Source organism: Talpa occidentalis, unplaced genomic scaffold, assembly GCF_014898055.3.
Source record: "Talpa occidentalis isolate TD23 unplaced genomic scaffold, MPIMG_talOcc4v2.1 talOcc4.1884, whole genome shotgun sequence".
In the NCBI taxonomy this organism is placed as follows: Eukaryota; Metazoa; Chordata; class Mammalia; order Eulipotyphla; family Talpidae; genus Talpa; species Talpa occidentalis.
This window is the reverse complement of record NW_023601945.1, coordinates 1-15,826: the sequence shown is the minus strand read 5'-3', so window position 1 is coordinate 15,826 and position 15,826 is coordinate 1. Positions and strand designations below refer to the sequence as shown.

General features: G+C 43.7%; 1 long non-coding RNA gene and 1 pseudogene across 2 annotated transcripts; both read right to left on the bottom strand.

Moving 5' to 3' along the window:
* Positions 1 to 2,626: 2,626 nt before the first annotated feature.
* On the bottom strand, positions 2,627 to 7,750 carry LOC119250948 (60S ribosomal protein L17-like; annotated as a pseudogene).
* Positions 7,751 to 11,119: 3,369 nt separating this feature from the next.
* Positions 11,120 to 15,161, bottom strand: LOC129146214 (uncharacterized). 2 transcript variants are annotated; one of them, XR_008552714.1, is made up of 3 exons: positions 15,092 to 15,161; positions 12,451 to 12,546; positions 11,120 to 11,220 (listed from the first exon to the last, which is right to left on the bottom strand). It is a non-coding gene; the product is annotated as an uncharacterized LOC129146214 (long non-coding RNA). The 2 variants fall into 2 exon arrangements; XR_008552715.1 differs by having other exon boundaries at positions 11,120 to 11,216.
* Between the last annotated feature and the right edge of the window lie 665 nt (positions 15,162 to 15,826).

The window sequence follows — 15,826 nt, the reverse complement described above, 5'->3', positions numbered from 1 at the left end:
GAGGAGGAGGAGGAGAGGAGGAGGAGGAGGAGGAGGAGGAGGAGGAGGTCCCACATGGCGCGCAGACCTCTCCTGCCGCCCGCTGCTCCCCTCAGCAGCGTACTTCGGTCCTTTCTGCCTGCTCTGCTCCCCGCTCTGCTCTGGTGAATTCTCTCACCCTCCCGCGCTTCTGACTGTGCCCAGTGCATGTATAAACAAAACAAACGAACAGATAGATAAATAAAACATGCCTCTATAAAAAAAAAAAAAAAAAAGGCCTGAATGTTAAATTGGGACCTTAAGAGTTCATACTCATGAGTCACATAATGTACTCTGCACTTGTTATATGTTTGAAAAAAATCTTAGTAATTTTTTTAATGACACATTCCCTTCTTTTTTAAGTAACTAAAATGTGGTGTGGAGCATGTTTCATCTTAGGGTATTTCTGTATTTCTTTCAATAATCCTTTCTTGATCTCCCCCCCCTCACCTCCCTCCCCTCCCGTCCCCGCCAGTGTCCTGTCCTCCCTCCCGGCTCCCTCCCTCTCCTGTCCTGCGGGCTCCTGCCTAGACTGCCCGGGGAAGAAGGACTTGTTCCGCGCGCCCTCAACGCCAGCGCGGGGTCCTTTGGTCCCGGCCGCAGCAGGTCAGCCGAGCCGCCGCGCTCCAGCCCGCACCGCGCCCTTCCCGGCGAAGGGGCCGCTCTGGGCTAACCGTTCTCAAGGACGGCTCCGGGAGAAGTCAGCATCCTGGCGAGGCTAGAAAGCCAAGAGGACTCAGAATTTCAAAGGAAGGGCGAGGGAGGGGTGAATCAGCCTCGCCTCACAAGCTAAAAATAATCAGGCTTTGTAGACTTCTTCCTCCGACTAGTTAGGCCGGAAGAGGGGAGGCGGAGGGAGAGGGTAGGATCTTTACATCGATCCTGACTATTGACTTCTGGCTGGTCAGTAAAGAGTTATGCTGGGAGCTTCCACTCTGGCGCTCTCCCAAGTCTAATTCTTGTAACTAGAACATATCACTCCTGTCTTTGATGATAAATGTGATTGGTAGTAGCCAGGTCGGGGGTGACCGTCTGTCCCTCTCCTTAGAGGAAAGCCCAGCTGAGGACGTGCAAGAAGCACTTCCTGAGGAGGATGTGCCTTCGGGTGCCCGGAGCCCAGGCGCTTGACCTCTCTGGGGAGAGCCCCATGTCCATAAAGGCTGTGGGGACCGATGACAAATCCCCTCTTCTCCTAGATGGTTTCATAACAAAGAAGATAATGGACAGGAGGTGCTTTTAGCCTCCTTGAGGAAATCCAAGTGATGTTCCAGACTTCTGTGGTCAGATGCAAGCTGCCCACTTATGCCAGGGATGGATTTTCTCTTTACTGGCTTTCCTTGATTCCTGGCCTGCAAGGACTCTTTCCTGTGAGGCATGGTTCTCCTCCCCCACCCAAATCTGGGTGTTTGTAAAGCTGTCCTAAGTTCTTTCCGGAGTCATGACTTCCTTTACAAAGGTTGGAGGCATCCAGAAGCATCCAGAGAGCCCACTAACTGCCGCTGGGAAATGTTAAAGTTCCAGCTTTGACAAAGATTTTTTTTTTTTTTTTTTTTTTGTCTGACCAAGCCTTCTCTTAGACCCATCTGTGCCTTCCTTGTAAAATCCAGTTTAACAAGCACCCAGCTAAGTCAGTTTAACCAAAACCCCCACCCAGTACCTGGTCACCCTTGATATCTGCTCATGTTCCAGGTCGCCCACCATCCCTGGGTGATGTTTGCTGCCCCTAGCCTCTCTTCAGCAAGTATCCTGTTAAGTGGGTTTACCCAGAACGCCCTTTGCCCCAGCTGCTTCATCTTGTAATTTTCTACACAGTGACCCCCCAACCATGTCCCTACCTCTAAGTTCCCACTTGCCCGTTCCGTATTGGGAGTTGAGCCCACTTTCTTTCCCCCACCACAAAATCCCTTTGCTGTGGCCCCTGTGCCTATCACCATGGTCTTGAATAAAGTCTGTCTTACTATCTTTAACCAGTGTCATTATTTTTTTTTTTTCCTTTAACAATCTCAACTCTGACCCCTGGGCCAGGCATCCTTCCTGGGGCCTGTAAATAAGGATTAAAGTCCTTTGTCTATGGAGCCGCTGAGTAAAACCTTCTCCCTACAAATTAATTCTTCTTCAGTGTGATGACCATGACTACCTTCAATGCAGAAATCTCAGCAAGACCCAGAGCTGTTAAACAGCCAGTTTCCCTTTTCTTGGTGAATATGCCACCTCCACTGGCTTTTAAACATATTTCAAGGAGCTTATCTTTTTCCTCCAGGTGTTATTGCTAAATATTTATAGGACCTCATAGCTATGACTTTCCACAGGGATGGTTCTGAAAAGGAACAGTTCCATGAAGCTTCCAAGTAAGGGAAGAAGAGCCTCCCTGCCTAGATGTGGACCTGAAAACCCGGCAGGTTCCGCCCTCCTAAGTCCCCAAATGCATTTCTTTGATTTCCTCATAAGACAAAGTATGAAGTGCTAACATCTTTTGAGGACGTACACATCAGGCCATGTCCTCAGCCTTTAAACAAACCATCTCATCTAGCCCTTGCATGTACATGAGTACTGAAGTGTTTTGTTTTTACTTTATTTGCATTTATTTTATCCTTAATTTATTCCAGGCCATAAATTTTTGTTCTCTCAGCTTTTTCTGGGATATCTTTTTCTTCCGGGTTACTTCCTCTTCTGGTTTAGGAACAAACAGCTCTTTTTCCATAAGGATCATCTCAGTGTGGCAGGGAGAGCTCTTGTGTGGGTCAGTCCAACCATGAGTTCTATAAATTCTGCGACATATCTAGGGGACTTCATTCACCTAGATGTGCTCCCATGACCAGATCATGTGCATCTAAACTCAATTTCAGCTTTACTGGGCCTCCCTGGTGGCGCAAGGGGTTAAGATGCAACCTATGAAGCTGTCCACAGCCAACACAGCATGAGTTCATTCGATCCCCAGCCAGGGAGCAACCCACATGGCACAGCAGACCTCTCCTGTCTTGCCCGCTGCTCCCTTCAGCAGTGTATTTCAGTCAATCTGACTGTTCTGTTCCCTGCTCTGTCTCTGGTGAATCCTCTCACCTCCCACACCCAGTTCTTGTCTGCATAAATAAAATAAATCTTAAAAAAAAATATTTCAGCATTACTCTCTGCATTTTGAAGCACGTGTTATAAAAATTCAGCATTCTTTTTGCGTCACCGACCCTGAGTCTAGCCCCACTGCTTGGCCCAGCCACACCTCCCAGTTCCCCATTGTGACGACAGAATGGCACACACTGCTTCTCGGTGACATCCTTCAGATACTTGGCAGCTTTTCAGACATACCCTCCATAGCCTGGGCATTTTCACGGGTGTTCTTAAAATGACATGAAGAGGGTCTCCCTGGTGGCTCAGGGGTTAAAGTTTCAGCACTATCAAGCTATTGCCAGCCACGATGGCATAAGTTCAATCCTTGCCCAGGGAGCTGACCCACATGGCGCAGCAGACCTCTCCTGTCTTGCCTGCTGCTCCCCTCAGCAGTGTATTTCAGTAGATCCACCTGTTCTGCTCCCCACTCTGTCTCTGGTGAATCCTTTCACCCCTACACCTGTGGCCTATACCCCAGTTCTTGTATGCATAAATAAATAAAAACATATCTTTTTTTAAAAAGTAATTTTTTTAAATTACGAAGATTTGAACCTCTTGACTTGTATGACTTTGTAGGATTTTCTGGAGAAAGTAAGTAACAAACCATTAAGATCATTAATGGTCACTTACAGGTAGAGGAAGAGTAGTGGCAACTGGGAGAATTTTGAGAACCCAAAGCTTGAACAGGATCTTAAAATGCCCCATACCACATAGCCAGGAAGAGGTGGAGCTGGAATTTGAACTCTGATCTGTCTAGTTCTATATCTAATTCTCCCAAGCATGAATCCCAGAAGATCCCTGATTGAGATGTGAGTGGTCTAGTTTGGAACATCACCCTGTCCATGTCCGTTTATCTTCATTAAAAAACCTTTAATTTGTCAAATTGTTTATCTTTCTCCCTAAGTCTTTGAGTGGTCAGTTATAGTTAGGTGTTAAGCACCAGAGCCTGGGTCAGACTCCTCACTGCCCGAAAGCCATAACTCGAGAGACAAGAGTTGGAGGGAGGAAATCAGGTTTAATCAGGAGCTGGTAACATGAGGACGTGGATCACTACTGTCTCAAAGTCCATCTCCCCAAATTGCAGAGAAACAAGGACTTACAAAGGGGAGTCTTAAAGAGGGGCTAAAGGATCTGTATCAGCAGGATTTTAGAGAAATAGGCAGGAGTCTCCAGGAACTGCATTCATGCCCCCTTTTCTGCCAAGTTTGATTTGACAGGCTCTGTCCTGTGGCCGAGCATTGTTCTATGGGAATGAGGTTGTGGTTTCACCCTGTGTCACTTCTACTTCCTTCCCAGTTCAGCCCATCTCACATGGATTTCTGGTTTTGTCTGCAAAATGATAAAGAAGAGCAGAGCAAGGTTGAACAGGGCAAGGATGAGGAACCAGGCCAGTGACACAAAATGTACAGGAATAGACATTGGGACACTAGCACTTAAACCTCTAGGTCAACTCCTCACTTTTCGTGTGATTGTGAGAAAAAGCAAGGAGACCTCTGTGGGTCTCAGAGTTGCAAAAAGGAAATAATGGGATCAGGTTGGCCTCCTTCACAGGAGCCGCTGGATGGGTCTTAGGGCTAATATCTGAAGGGAGAGACAGCGAGGAAATAAGCACTTGGGCATTATAGATGAGTATCCACTCTTAATTGAGATTGTATGAAGTCTTTATTGTTGTTATTTTAAAATGTTAAGAGTATATATTAACACTCAAGAGGAAGTGATCAAGATTCCTTAGGTGTGCCCTGCTTCTTAGAAAGCCTCCCAATGATCTCTGGAAGACAAACCTTCCCTCCAGTCTCCCCCCACCCTTCTGTAGTTACTAGAGAGTTCCAAAAAACAACAAATTTGAAATGGCCACTTTGGACACCCAGGCTTATTGTGTCTCAAGGAAAGTCATTTGTGTCTCAAGGAAAGTCACACCAGGGCTCCTGTCTGAGGGCTGCAGGTATTGACTAGGAAAGGACATTTTAGGGCCTGGCAACATAGCCATTTTCACTGAAATCTCCCCCAAAAGCAGACAGATGTCTAAGGGGACCCTGGAGAGGCCACACAGTAGACATCAACTTTCTTTGAAATTTGATCTAGTTATTGGGAGCTTTCATTTCACCCTGTCCATGTCAGTTTATCTTCATAAAAATACCTTTAATTTGTCAAATTGTTTATCTTTCCCCCTAAGTCTTTGAATGGTCAGTTACAGTTAGGTGTTAAGCATGATGCTAGGGACTTTATGGGCATTGCCTCACTTCGCTCTCTCAAGAATCCTGTTACCCCTCCCCCTGGACACACAGGAAACTCCCCCACTTCACTGCTGCCAATCGGTGGTTTCTCCCCCACTCGGGCATTATGGATGCATATCCACGTTTAATTGAGATTATATGAAGTCTTTATTATTGTTATTTTAAAATGTAAAAGTACATAATAAGTATTGTGGCAAGCATAATGTCCTCAAAATATACATTTTTCTAAGTCTGAGAAGCCCCTCCCGACTCTCTGAGAATGACTGAAAAATAAATTCGCCTTGGATTTTACAATATTTCAGACAAAGACCTAGTTTAATGTATTGATTAAGGTGCTTGGACTCAGAGCACATCTTGGGAATTACAAATCCACACTAAGTTACCATCCACTTAGTTCATCTTGGGCTAATCATTTACTCTTTTCATTTCAGTTACTAACCCATGAATTGGGGCTAATAATAGGACCTACTCATAGGGTAGTTGGGGGGATTCGATGAGCTAATGCACATGCAGTTCCTGTCACAAGGCTAGTGACTGATCAATGCCAAATGCTTCTTATTAAAGAGATTTGGGATGTAGATTGCTTTAAGCAAGATCTTTAAGGCATCAATACCTAAAACCACACTTCCAAGGTCAGAAAAAAATATTGCCGTTGACTTTAAACTCATGTTCAGATATCGGACTAGGCATATGAACATTTAATTGTGCAAATGGATCCCTGAAGCAGTGTAGTAGATGCTAAGCATGGGGTAAATCTACTGACCATTTAAACCAAGTGAATTTCTTTAGAAACCTGCATGTTATTTGTAGAGAAGAAAGGTATCCATAAGGATATTTCTGATCCCCCTCAGGCCATTCAGTTTTGAAGCTTGCGGCTGCTCTGCCTTAGGAAGCAGCCTTAATCACCCTCAAACCTGGCTGAGCTGATAAGGGGCGCCCACTCTAACTCTGCATCTCCCCTGCAGCCCCCATGTTCTATTCTGTGCTGGACTGAGAACTCACAGAACAGAGCAATGCAGGCTGCTCATCTAGACACCCTTCCCTGGCACAGAATGCGTGCCTTATAAACCTTTCAAGAATGAATTCTTGCCACTCTTCTGTAGGGTATGTTTGTGTAACAACTGCCAGTCCCCTGACCTGTATAAATGTGTCAAACCAGGGCCCTCCAACCTTACAACCTTTTTTCCACAGACCCGTTGCATGTGGCTGCACTTTAGCTAAGTGTCACCTCAAAGAGCCAGGTCATTCTGACTTGATCTTTATATTTTTTATATTTTAGTTGTGTAAGTATTTAGTTCTCCCTGGTACCACTTTCCCAAACATTTCTAAAACCTGACTACTTAAGGCCAATGAAAGGGCTAATCTATTTTATGTTGACTCCACAAGCACTGGTTTCTTTTTTTTTTTTTATAAGATTTATTTATTTATGCATACAAGAGCTGGGGTATGGGCCAGAGGTGCAGGGGGTGAGAGGATTCACCAGAGACAGAGCGGGGTACAGAACAGGCAGATTGACTGAAATACACTGCTGAGGGGAGCAGCAGGTGAGTCAAGAGAGGTCTGCCGCGCCATGTGGGTAGCTCCCTGGCCGGGGATCAAACTCGTGTTGCAGAGGCTGCAGACAGCTTCATAGGTTGTGTCTTAACCCCTTGCACCACCAAGGAGGTCTGGTTTCTTGATCTAGTATCTAAATTGGGAGGAAGATGGGGAAGAGGGTGTCCCCCCAAGGCCTTCTGTCTTCTGCCTAACGAGAGGCTGTGACTGCTCTCTGCTTTGGTGTGTCCTTGTCTCACCACACCACACAACTTTCTGTGTGTTTATTTACCAAATGCATATGCTCTCTGGTGAATTGTCTGTTCAAATCTCTTACTGATTTACAAAAATTTTTAAGTAACATACTTGGATGAACTCATAAGAACTTCTCTCCAAGGAGCTCATGGAGCTTAGGTTCCCCCACCCAAAAATAGACCTGGTGTCCTGGCAAGGATCCTAGATTATAATCATTGCCCTTGTCTCTCACTGGCTATGATATTTTGGATAATTTTTCGAACTTCTTAGGCTTCAAGTCTTCATTTCTAAAAACTGGAGCAGCTTAGGATATGTTTACAGTTCTCTATGACACTAAAAACTAGACCACACTATACACACCCAAGGAATAATTAGTGTCCCTGCAAAATGCCTCTAGTCCCACGCCCAGCCCCAGGGCCTGGTGGGAGGTTCTAAGAGCAAAGATCCCTAGGGAAAGGTAAAAATTGCTGGCAGATCACAGCTCACATTTAGAACAAAAGAAAGCTCAGGTCTCCCCAGACACATCTCATTTAGGCGGAGCATCTCTCCCAGAACCTTTGTAGAGACATGAGGGTCTCTTAGTTACCTCCCAGGGGGAAGCACATACGCATCCATTGTCCTACAGTCAAGTCAGTGGAAACCTTTGGCTTGAACTAAAAGCTCCAAATACATTAACTGGTGTATTAACTGTCCCTTTTAGAGGGCAGAATATGTCAAGAGTTGTCTAAAGAACTAATAGTGCAACCTGTGCTCTATTGTCCAGTGCTATTTTAGTCTTATAAACCATAAGTGCAATTAAAAAAAAAAATCAATGCTCTCAACAACTGAAAGTCAATCGAGTTACTTAAGCTCTCCCCTCATATTTGCAGCCATTGACTCCGGGAGTCTGGCTACAGCATTTGGGCTTTATGCAGACACCAAACTACTTAGCGAGCAGACAAAAATATAGGGCGCTCCAATCATCCAATCAAGAAACTATTAAAATGTGGGTCATAAATCTCTGGTTCTGTCACAGTTCACCAAGGACAAAGCCTGGCAACCTTCTGGCCTTGCAAAGAGGCAGGCCTGTGGAGTTGGGGGGGATGCCTAGGAGTCCTGTTTTCTCCCCATCTTGCTCTCAGTTGTCTCCTAGGATTATGGTGCCTAAATACCAAATACTTTTTGCTTTCTTACCAGGAAGGGGGTCTGTTTTCCCCCAATGATACCAGAGAGACTTTCACTAGTTTAGTCCCACAGCCTTAACCGTCAGGACTTTCCATCTCATTCTCTCTGTCTTTGGGCATGAGAAGACTCCTGAGGCGGTCCCTGTAGTCCTGCCCCTCCCTCCAGAGCTGTGCGTGTCAGAGAGCAGTGCCTCCCCCTGGTCTGAGCCCACAGAGGATCTGTGCTGCGCCCAGGGCATCCTTGGGTAACAGATTGGGCTGGGCGCTCCTCAGGCAGTAACTGGAGCAAGTTCCAGGCACCTCAGGCCCTATTCTGCCACCACAGATGCTCAGGGGTTAGACAGCTAGGGCACAGAATGCAGTCTTGACACCAAATGGGAAATTCTGCTGTAGACACCTCTCCAGCAGAGGCTCTCAAGGTGCGACACTCAGACCAGCAACATCTGTGCTTGTTAGAAATGCAAATTCTCGGGCTCCACCCCAGATTTACTGGGTCAAACTCTGGAGCTGAGACCTGCAATCTGTTTCACAGCTGCCCAGGACAAAGCTCTGGGTGACAGAAACAGACCTTTGTGCTTACAAAGTAAGCACACAAAATAAATGTTATGCAGATGAAGGCTGTTGTCATAAATAAACAAACTTGAAGATAAAATCAGAGCAAAAAGGCACAGAGGACTGGGAAAATCTGAGTGGGATGACCAAGAGCAGGAGCTGTCACAGTAGGCTTGCAAAACTAGGGTGAAGGAGGGGAGCATTGGCAGGGTGTAGTTTGAAGAACAGAAGAAATTAGATGCGGGGTCTGCATGGATCAGAACTAGCTGGGGGGAGGCCTTAAGATCATATCTGGTAAGGGCCTCCCTGGTGGTGCAAGTGGTTAAGATGCAACCTGTAAAGCTGTCCTCTGCCTCTGCAGCACGAGTTTGATCCCCCGGCCTGCCAGGGAGCAACCCATGTGGCACAGCAGACCTCTCCTATCTCGCTTGTTAATCCCCTCAGCAGTGTACTTCAGTCGATCTGCCTGTTCTGTTCCCCACTCTGTCTCTGGTGAATCCTCTCACCCCCCACATCTCTGTCCTGTACCCCAGCTCTTGTATGCATAAATAAATAAATCTTTTTTAAAAAAATATTATATCTGGTAAGACTCTGAGCTGCTGGATATCAACTTCAGTTTTTAAAACTCTGGTCTCCACGGTCCAACACTTTTAAGTCTTAAAGTTCCAGGTCTACCTGTTTGTCCTCCGTCTCCCCCAAATTATTGGCTGTGTCCAGTGGCTCCCCCATGTGCCTCACGATAGCAGCATAATCACCTCTGGAGACTTGGAGTAGGCAGCCCAGAGCTGACCATGGAACCACCCACCATCCTCCTCAGATCTTTCTTTCCTCACAGCTTCATAGCACTTAGGTCAGTTCCATTAAAGTCTGAATCTAGATACCTAAAACCTCAATTTTCACTCAGAACACTAATATTTATGGAAGAGATGGTTGATTGAATGATTATTTTTTTTTAAGAGGCATGTTTTATTTATTTATTTATTTATTTGTTTGTTTGTTTTGTTTATACATGCACTGGGTACAGTCAGAAGCGAGGGAGGGTAAGAGAATTCACCAGAGCCAGAGCGGGGAACAGAACAGGCAGAAGGACCAAAGTACACTGCTGAGGGGAGCAGCAGGTGGCAAGAGAGGTCTGCGTGCCATGTGGGACCCTCCTCTGGTGGCCGAGGAGCAGCCGGGGATCGAACCGGCGCCGCGGAGGCTGCGGGCAGCTTCGCAACCCAGCGCTCAACCGCTGTGCCACTGGGGAGGCCCTGAATGATTATTTTAAACAACAAGCACAAACATGAAGTCAATTGTACATCTGCTAATTTTTCACTGTAGTATGCCAGACCCTTGCAAAGAATCTAGCCCTTCCACAAGTGGTTTGATCCTTTTACAAAGTATCACAAAATCAAGAAAAGCTGGATTTGGGTCTTAATAAAACCAATTTTATAAACGCCTGAATTCCATTTGGAAGATAAGCTTAAAGAAAAATCATGTTAATAAAAGAGCCACTTTTTTAGTACTGAGAAGGTTCTGTGTGCATTAATTTTCACATCATTGCCAACTAATGTAACAATGTAACAATAGTGCTACTTTTAACCAACTTAACTTTTCAAAATCATTGAAAAGCATCTTTAAGTTTTAATTATTTTTTAAAACATTGTGCAGGCCAACCTGGCAATATGGGAAAATACTCTTCTTGGTGACAAAAGAGAGAAAAGAGGACAGAGGAAACTTCCAGGCACTACAGGCTGGGTATTTCCTCCTAGGGCTGCTGTAAGGGGAGACTGGGAAAAATTGGCAAAAGTCTGTGGGTTTGGAATGTCTGTGCAAAGCATGCATGAAATATAGACAGATAGAAAAGAGGGAAAGAGTAGGGACACAGCAAAGATAGTTGTGGTTGGTACTGAGATATGAGTATACATGTGCTTTTGTAGAAATGTTACAGAGTGCTTTGCCGTTTTCCAAATACTTTCATACAGCATGAAGGAGCCCTAAGTGAGCTTTGACTATGTGTGAGATGGAGGTCTTCAAGGAAGGGTGGGAGAAAGTACCTCAGGCAGCTCACATTCTAATTATTAGTAGATTACGACATCTATAGCTGTCCTGTGGAATCCAAATGAAATGTTTGCTATGGTCAGTGTGATAATATGTTGTAGATAGATTTATAGGGGAGAAGTTAAAATTGGAAACTCAGTTTAATTTACCCTTGATAAAGAGGATAATTGGGGGAAGCAATCAAGAGCACAAAGTCCGGAATCATATTACCTGGGCCCAAGTTGTGTTGCATACTAGTTGTGTGGTCCTTGGGAAGTAATCTTGCTCCTTGTGCTCAGTTTCTTCATCTTCGAAATGGAAATAGTAAGGGTACCTACCTCAGAGGACAAATGTGAGGAGTAAATGATTTATAAATATATGTAAGGAACTTGAAGAGATCCTGGCACAAAGTAAGCACACCATGTATTTCCTATTAATATTTTTAGTATATTTCAATTTGGAGGTATTGTTCATTATTAGTTGATGGGGCAGCATCGTGGCAAGAAAATGGAGATAGGAAGGGGGTAGATTTGCAAAGTAATTTGTTCAACTCAGTGCCCTAAAAAAAATACACTGCCATATCAAGAGATCCTAGGGCATCGTTCCTTGGTGAGTCAGAAGTTGGTGAATGGAAATTAGATTTTGTTAGAGATCGTAATAAAGCACATACAAATGTCGAACTCTAATGCTGAATACCTGCAGCCTATATATTGTTATAAAACAATGTTACTTCAATAAAAATCACAAAAATAACAAATTTAAGTAAAGATACTGGTCTTCACTGGCACCAATCACAAGTTACATTTTCCCCATGGTCTAATAACCCAGGGACCAGTGCATGAATGTCACTCTCCAAGCCAAACAAGCCAATTAGGAGCCATGTTAGTAAATTTTTAAAACAACAATAAAAAATCTGATGAGAGACTTAGAAATAGAACTTTTAACCTTGACAGCCATCCAGAGTAAGAGTCCCATGGCTGGGGGCCATCGCTCCATCAGTCTGACAAGTCATTCTAAAAAGTTCACCATTTCAGGTCTTTAAAAATGAATGCCTCTCAGATCATGCTCAGCGAAATAAGCCAAAAAGAAAAAGAAAAATACCGGATGGTCTCACTCATAGCAGGAATCTAGAAAACTTAAATAAGGGACCAGGAAAACGAATAAATATAAGAAAGTGAAAATCAAAATCAACAAAAAACTACGAACCAGAGACACTTTTAAGGGGGCGGGGGTGGGAGGGGAGAGATTGGGGTCAGAATGGGGGGGCTGCAATTGTATGGGGAATATAAAAATAAAATTTATTATTAAAAAAAAAAAATGAATGCCTCTCAGCCAAAAGGCCCCAGTCGTATACAGAAGTCCAGCATCCTAACTTCCTTTGGCCCTGATGCCTCTTGTAAAAAAGTCATCCAAGGAAGTCACTTAACCTGTCAGTTCCCTTATCTTCAAAAAGGAGAAAGTATTCGGTGCCTTTGTTCCCACTTATCTCCCAAAGGAGTTTATGGTATCTGTGGAACTAAGAATCCTATCTAAAGTGTCCAAGAGACTAGTAAAATATGCCTGCTTACTTCACATTGGAGTCATTGATGTTTCAGGAATTCGAATAACTGGATAATGTGGAAGTGGGTGTTAGGTCCAGAGGTGTCTGTTGTGGTTCTGGGAATCTGGCAGTTTAAACCAGAGAGAAAATCGTGAGCATATCTTTTCAAAAGACACTTTCTCAAGCACTACTATTATCTTCTTTCTGTGCATGGACCTATATATGGCATATTATTGCTCGTGCGTATATTGAAATCATTCTTTCCCTTGTTCTTCCCATCATGCCCAAGTTGTACTGCCACTGAAAGCAATGCTGCCAGCCTCATTATAAACCAGGTCTTCCAAGTTTTGAAGCCACAGGGTATATTAGGAGGCACCCACCCACACCCTCTTTACCACTTCAATTGGAGGAGTGCTTAGCCAGAGTTAGAGGACTCAAAGCAACTGAAGAAAGTTGAAGGACTGGATCATCTTAGTGCTCTGCTTTTTGGCTTTATCTCTTCAGTTCCTTTTTGATCAAACTGTGCTCAGTGATTCTGATCAAGCATCAGAGTTCCTGAGACCTTGTTAAAATGTAGATGTCCATTCATAGTTTTGGATTCCGTAGAACCAGGAGCCTGTGAAAATTTGCCTGTTTCCTACAGATTCTCAGAAAATCCTGCTACTGCTGCTGCTACAGGGGGCCCCTTTGACATGTCAGGGCTGAAAAATACATTCTGTGGGTGAAAAACCCTACTGGCTTGTGGCTAATTAGAGTGACCAACTGTCCTACTTTTCTTGGGCTTGATGTTTTGCTTGGATGTAGGACTTTTCAGTGCTAACATCAGAATAGTCCTGCCTGAGCAAACCAGTATGGTTGATCACACTAAGAGCAGAAAAAAATGATAACAGCACTAATCTTCTGAAAGTTTGGATTAATTCATCAGACAAACTAGTTAGTTAAGGATTTGCTAATTTCCGAGAGATATTAGATAAATCAAGACAAATTAAAAAGAACAGCTCTTAAAAAAATAAAATAAAATAATAAAAATAAATAAATAAATAAAAAGAACAGCTCTTGTATGGAACCACAAGAGACCTTGATTAGCCACAAGCAATCCTAAGGGGGCAGGGGAAAATATTTCTAGATTTATATATCTTCTTTCTTTTTTTTTTAAGGATTTATTTATTTATGCATACAAGAACTGGGTGCAGGTCAGAGGTGGGGCAGGGTGAGAGGATTCACCAGAGACAGAGTGGGAAACAGAATAGGCAGATTGTGTGAAGTACATTGCTGAGGGGAGCAGCGGGGGAGTCAGGAGAGGTCTGCTGGGCTCCCCTGGTTGGGGAGCAAACCCGAGCTGCAGGGGCTGCAGATAGCTTCATATGTTGCGTCTTAACTCCTTGCGCCACTAGGGAGGCCCTATATAGCTTCTTACTTCTTTCTGACTCTGGGCTACAGTGCAAGGCTTCTTATTATTTCATTGACAAGAAGAAGACCGTTATCAATATATTCCCACCAGCAAAGAGGGTTTTGTTCAATTTGACATTCATTTTCTAAAAGCAATAGTTTATTTCTATTTTCAAACATGGAAATGTAGCCATAAATACAGCGTTGAAAAATACATTTTAAAAAAACAACAGTTCTAGTTATTTTCCTCAAAGAATTCCCAGGCTGAGTTCATCTTTTAGATATTCATTCATTTATTGACTAACATATTTTTATTGACTGTCTACGTATGCTAGGCATTGAAGGGTTACTTTGGTAAATAAGACTGACAGGGAACCTCCTGTAACTGAACAAATGGGCTTGCTACTCAGCATGCATAGACCAGATCATAACAAGGCTTGAGGAAAGAAAAATAAATAAATAAATAAGAATTATTGCAAATCAATTGCCAAAGGAATGGGGGATAAACTCGAATCTACCCCCCCCATTAAGAAAGGGAATAAGGTTTTGGAGAATGGGGATGAGAACAAAGGAGTTTAATTTTATTGGCTGAAAAGAGGTTTAGGGGCAAAGAAATATGAACTTGGCTATTGGCTAGTCACATGGCAGTTTATACGTGGAGGAGTATGAAGAGGCTTTTCTTCAAATAGCTGAAGTTTTGGGTTTCTGATGGTGGGCCCCTCACCTGTTTGTGTCTCCCAACTCCAACCAGTTATGGCGCTCAGTTCTAATTAGTTAGTAAGTCTCCCTGCTCTGTGTCTGTAAAAGTAAGTCTCAGAGAAGAGTTTAGATAGGTCTTGTGTGTGTGTGTGTGCGCGCGCGCACACGTGTGCATGAGTGCGCTTTCTTAGAGTCTGAGACCAATCTAAGCCTTTGGCCGTTTTAAAAAAAAAAAATTATTTTTATTTATTTATGCATGCAAGAGCTGGGGAGGGGGGGCGAGGTGAGAGGATCCACCAAAGAGAGTGGGGAGCAGAGCAGGTGGATCTACTGAAATACACTGCTGAGGGGAGCAGTAGGCGAGTCAGGAGAGGTCTGCTGTGCCATTTGGGTAGCTCCCTGGCCAGGGATTGAACTCATGCTGCAGTGGGTGGCAAAAGCTTGATAGTGCTGAGACTTAACCTCTTGTGCCACCAGGGAGCCCCCCTTTGGCATTGGTTACAGTGCCCTCACAGAGCAGCCCATCTAATGGGAAGACATTGAACTTTGCTGGACAAATGTGAAATGGAAATAATTCTCACCTTGAAGTGGAGTTAACGAGTTTAGTTGAGTTAGTTGAAAAGTAAGTTTCATTTTACTACATGTGACACATGCTCAGAATCTTCAGCAAAGTTCTGATTTATGAGGTCACATTTTCCAGGTTTTGCATGAGGAATTAAAAAAAACAGCTATGAAACTAGAAGACAGGAGACAGGCCTACTTGTTGTTTGGATACTAATTGTCTGACTTGAAGGAGTCATTAAAGTCTTTTGTTCCTCAGTTTCCTCACACTACATTGTAAAGATCAAAGGAGATATTATGAACCGCTTTCAATATATCAACAAACTGAGTTATTTGGAGGCAATACATTTTGAATACATATCACATGAATTCCAACACCACACATTCCTACTGCAACAAAATGTCAAATTGGGACAATTTCTATAACCAGTGAGTCTTTCGTAGAATCATTTCCAAACAAATAAAGAGCTGAGGTGAGTATAAGTTTTCACTTTGAAGGAAGGAGCTTCCATGATTTATGGAGAGAGATTTCCGAAGAAATATGGAAAATTCTTTGAAGATGCCAGAACATAAATTTGCACCACTCAAATTGAACTCAGATTTCTAACGCCAGAGATTCTAACGAATGCCTGTAACATTAGGTGGGAAAAGAAGGCATACGTTATTATTGCCTTTATTTTCATCTTAAAGAGGGGTTTTATTTTTTGTAAAGGTCAAAGCTATTTAATATTTTTAAAGGCTTTTTCCCCCCCATT